Source organism: Papaver somniferum, chromosome 9 (genome assembly GCF_003573695.1).
Source record: "Papaver somniferum cultivar HN1 chromosome 9, ASM357369v1, whole genome shotgun sequence".
Classification (NCBI taxonomy): Eukaryota; Viridiplantae; Streptophyta; class Magnoliopsida; order Ranunculales; family Papaveraceae; genus Papaver; species Papaver somniferum.
In genome coordinates, this window is record NC_039366.1 from 135,337,859 (window position 1) to 135,343,806 (window position 5,948).

The window sequence follows — 5,948 nt, forward strand, 5'->3', positions numbered from 1 at the left end:
GGACTGGGTTCGCGGACTTAAGCTCATGGAAGGAGTTCACAAACTCCATCAGAAATTCTCGGGTCGAGAAGCGGACTTGTCTCACGCCACTGCCTTTTCTCTTGATCAACAAAGTTCGAAAACTTTGGTTCAAGGAATAAGGACTTATACATATATGTGTTTCCACAATAATGCTTATATCCTACCAATGGTTATGTAATCTAAACTCTCATTTCAATTATTGAAACATTCTCAGAGGACGGATACAGCCGTTATTCACAGACCATTTTACGTCAGGACAATTTTCAAAGTGATTGAAACATAGCATGACTTTCGTCACTAGTTAAAGATGAATTCGGCTAAAATGAAAGCTTACCAACACATATTTCGAGAAATATATAGGCGAGATAAACTCGGCACGAAATAGCAAATGTGTATAATGAAAGTCTATATATCAAAACGACTTTTGTCTCAAGAGTAGGAGATAAAATAGATATACTTTTGAGTGACAGAGAAGTTCAAGTCTCCACATAACTTTTAGTCGATGAAGATCCACTAGTTCCTTGAGTAGTCCTTCGTCTTGTATGATGATTGCCATGGAGTTATTGAGCTCAACTACACTTTCTATCCTAGTCCGAGACCTTTAGCTATGTAGGCTAGAAATCAAAAATTATAGTTTTGATCACTAACATTGACAAACATGCTTGAGATAGCAACGCATGCGAGTTCGACCGAGCAATGCTCTAACAATCTCCCCCTTTGTCAATTTTAGTGGCTAAACTATTAATACATATGGAATACAAAAAAAAAAAAAAAAAAAAACTTTTGTAGATCCTATTCCACATGCCTAATCTTCAACATTACTCGAAATCTTCGTCACTTCCAAGTACTCCAATGATCCCAAAGGTTGTAAGTTTAGCATCATCGTTGTTGAAAATCCGTAGCTATAAAAACAAGAAAACAATAGTTCTCAATCATTGTTATACAATGTCATAGTATAATTACACAACGTCAAAGTTCAATTGTATCACAACTTCAATAACAATACTATGGTGATATGTATCACTACCCCTTAGTCAATACTCCATCTCACATGGAAACCACTCCACCTTACATAATGATCCGAAAACCATATGTATTTGTAGTGCGAACTACATATTAATTCTCCCCCTTTTTGTCAATAAAATTGGCAAAGGTACAAGAACGGGTAACTAATGAATTTCCGAAAGAGACATTTCATGACCAAAAGAAAGCAAAAATATCAACATGTTCTTTAGATGCAATCATAAAGCCAAATCTAAATGAATTCATCAAGGAGTTTATAAAGATACAAGATAACCCCTATAATATTCCACAACCGCACTCCTAACAAAGATTTGGAAATTAATCGCAAGTTTAAAAAGAACCCTCCCCTATAAAATGTCATTCCCGAGAGAACAACAAGAGCGACCTTAATTTCGAAGAAAAAGAAGGATTTCTTTGGACGTAACAAATCACATACAAGTATGAATTTCAATCCAAAATATTCAATTACTAACCACAATAGATCCCATGATTAATTTAATCGACAAATTCTCAACATAATTAAACTTATGGAGACTTAAGAGCGCTCAATTAGATTAATCACAAGTAAACCCATAATTAATCTAATCGAAATACATAATCAAACTAATCACAAAAGTAATCAATTTAATTGGTCATACTCACATAAGAGAGTCTATGGAGCAATGACTAAGTTAATCATGAAAACAATCAACCCAGTCATGAACGCTCAATCATAAGAAGACTTATGGAGTCATAACTAAATAACCAAACAATATGATTAAATTAGTTGAAAATGCTCGACATAAAGTACCTTACGGAACAATAACATAACTAATCATGAAAATAATCAACTTGGCCGTTCAATGCTCAACATAAGACTCTTTACGGAGCCTCACAGTTATACATAAAATATGGATCAGGGAAGATCAATTACTGCGGAATACACAAGGATTCATTCTATTTTCCATCACCATTCACATAATGACATACACTAGACATAATCCTTGCAAACAAAAGAATTTAACCCATCTTCCATCAAAGATTGACAATATAGGCTTAACTTTTGTATTTTTCAAAAGTCCATTCATTCTTTTATCAATACATGCATATCGACATACGAAAGACTTTACTTTTGACAAGATATGGACGGTCAAGTTCACGGACGTAAACACACAAATCCCATAACAATATTGCAATATATAAAACCATAAAGATTAATACTGCAATAATCATATTCTAAACAAGTTTAGAATTTAAACCAATAAATCTAAAACATGAAGATGAAAGCGTTGGACATAGCTATGTGTAATCACAATAATGGCTATTCCAAAATCTAGTAATCCTTCTCAAAAATAAGAATAAATTCTCATAAGAAGTTTCCTAGGCAACAAGACAAACTCGTAATGCACATACAAGATGATTTGTCCTTATAGGGTAGAATCAATCTTTTTCGCATGGATTTACACCAATAATAGCTACCAAAGGTGTATAAAAATATTTTCTTAATCAAAGAAGAACATACAAAGTCAATAACGACTAAGCACCATAGTTCACAAAGGATGATTGTGAACATTCAAGAATTCCATAGCACTGCATACTACTTTCCATTCTTGAACTTCCTTCTTTGTGATTCACCAACAATATTCTTGTAAAAGCTACAAATGAGCTTAGAAGAGTAGTATTCCAAGAATACAAGTGCCCAAGTCCAAGAGAAGTGGAACAAGTGCAACAAAACGGAGCAAAACACTCAAAAACAAGATACAAGACAAATCTTAACTCATCCAAATTCAGAAATAATCATCTCCATTTTCAAGATAAATCAAAGGGGAAGAGAATGCAAAAATAATGAGGTCATTCCGAGTTCGGACGAAGAAATTACGGCCAAAACAAGTTTACCGAATATCGACGTCTACAGGCAAGTATGTGTACCAAGAAGTCCAAACATCCCGAACTATTATTTTCAAACCTAAACATTTTAGAACTTTAAACACATATCAAGTTAGGTAGAAAATAACGATAAGAAAGGTATGTGAATCATTATAAATTCTCTAAGCAAATAAAAGCACAAATCTTGCTCAAGTTTATAGACATACCTTTTTAGATGAAACCAGTTGAATTCTACAGCCTTACCAAACATAATCTGTGCTCCCCAATTTTCGTGCTTCCCTCACCGTATACATAACAGGGCATTCCTTGGTGAGGATACACTTACAACACACTCAAGTTGTGTTGAGGTGAACAATGTCTTGCTCACCACAAGTGATTTTTGGATTATCATGAACGAGATTGCTTTTAGAACCTTTCACATCCAAATCCATCTTCCCAAAGAACTCTTTAAGTTCCAACATCATGGATACTGCTTTCTCCATAGTCATGGAACTTTCTGGGAGATCATTCCTTTTCACACTCAAAACATCATTGTCTTTCTTTGGTATCCACTTTTGAGTGCGTTTAGGAACGACCGAAACCTTCTTCCCATTAATATCTTCAAGATTTTCCGGAAGAGAAGTGGATTGACTATTCTTTTGCAAGTTAGTCTTTCTCCAATTGGGAGCATCAGATCTTTTCTTCGTCTTTACGAAGTTATCCGTTTGATAACCATGACGATTATGAAAAGGATTCGTATGACGTTTATAGGCCAATCTTGGCTTATCACAGCATTGATTCTTTTGCATAAAGGTTGGACAGTTACATCCTGTAGTGTTAAGGGGATTAGTCTTAACATATGATCTTGGTTTCACAACTTCTTGTGATGCCCAAACGAGAACATCATGAAAATTCTCATTCCTTATACGGAAATGACATCTCCTTTCCAGGTGACCTTTATTTCCGCAATAGTGGCAAACATAAGGAATGTTCTTACCTCGATCCGTGTGTGCTGACTTTGGAGGTTGATATACTTTGCTCTTTTGAACCTTAACTGCCGTTGAGGGTATTTCACTTTTTCCATCAGTGGATACCTTTTGTTGAGAAGAATCACTAGCCTTTTACCTCTTTGCTTATACTTGGAGCATCTATTCCCTTATAGCCCAATCCTCGTGTATCACGATGATTTTTACTTGCTCCTAGCATAGTGGTTAACTTGCTTGAACTAGTATTGAACTTTTTGAAGTCATCTTCCAACATCTTGATTTTATCAAGAGCAACAGCTAAATCAGCCTCAAGACGTTTTTCTCGGGCGAGAAAAGCGCTTTCTCTGTCATCAAAACTAACTTGTTGAGAGTTAATCCTTGCTTCAGATTCTGCAAGTTTCTCTTCCAACGAAAAGCACTTTTGATAAAGATTATCACATTCAAGTGACTTCATACGTAGGTTTTCCTCAGAATCCTTGAGGATCGATTAGTTAGAACGATTCGAAACATAAACACCTGCGTAACATCTTCTCAACTGCTTCTTTTTTCGATAGAGGGGATTCAGAAGAGGTGTGACATGAGAAGTTGTCATCTTCTTATTTTCCAACGAATTCAAAACCTTAACATACTCTGAGACTTCCTCATCAAACTCTCTATCAATATCTGAATCACTTTCATTAGAAAGTTCATCCAACTGTTCTTCTAGGAGTGTTTCCCAATTATCAACAGTTTTTACATTAAGAGAATGTTTAGATATTGACATAGATGTGATAGTTCTCTCAGGTGAATCCAAGCTTTGAAAAACATCTGGTAATTTCTGACCTGGTACGTTATTAAAGATAGACTCGTCCATAATCAGATCGCTACAAACACAAACTTTTGAGGTCTTAAACGTGTTTTCCTGCTCTGATACCAATTGAAAAAGTGGGGGTCTAACAGCCACACCCAACAATTCGATTAGCAATCTGTATGGACAAACTCCAATATACTTTCTATAGAATCAACTAGACAGTCAGACTCAATCTAGATAAAAGTATATCAAATAGTTTATATCTCAATCTCTCGTTTTGATCTTTACTCAAGCAAATAGAAATCTGCGAGTCTTTATCCAAGAGAGATAACTTGGATGGTACATAAGACCAATATCCAAGTGTCAATCAATCTAAATCAACAACCAAAAGGTCGGATATTCTAATTGATTGAACTAACGCACAACCTGTATTATTTCAATTATAAAGATAAAACAATATAATGCGGAAACTGAAATAACACAGACACCAGAAATTTTGTTAACGAGGAAACGCAAATGCAGAAAAACCCCGGGACCTAGTCCAGATTGAACACACGCTGTATTAAGCCGCTACAGACACTATCCTACTCCAAATTCACTTCGGTCTGGACTGTAGTTGAACCCCAACCAATCCCACACTGATCCAAGGTATAGTTATGCTCCTACGCCTCTGATCCCAGCAGGATACTGCGCACTTGATTCCCTTATCTGATCTCACCCACAACTAGGAGTTGCTACGACCCAAAGTCGAAGACTTTAATAAATAAATTTATATCACCTTTTCTACGGTAATAGATAAATACGTCTCCCACGAATATACCTACAAGTTTTATTCCGTCTTTTGATAAATTAAGGTGAACAGGAACCAATCAATAATACCAGACTTATATTCCCGAAGAACAACTTAGTATTATTAATCACCTCACAATAATCTTAATCTACACAACGAAAAAAGATATTGTGGAATCACAAACGATGAGACGAAGTTTGTTTGTGATTACTTTTCTATCTTGCCTATCGGAGATATAAAATCTCGAGCCAATTATTTCAATCGTACTCGTAACGATAGAAGATGCAAGATCAGATCACACAACTACAAGAAAAGTAATATCGGCCTGGCTTCACAATCCCAATGAAGTCTTTAAGTCGTTGACCTGGTTTAGAAGAAGAAACCAAAGGTTAAAGGAGAATCGACTCTAGATTAGCACAACTAGTATCACACAAAATGTGTGGGGATTAGGTTTCCCAGTTGCTAGAGTTCTCCCTTATATACACTTTCAAAT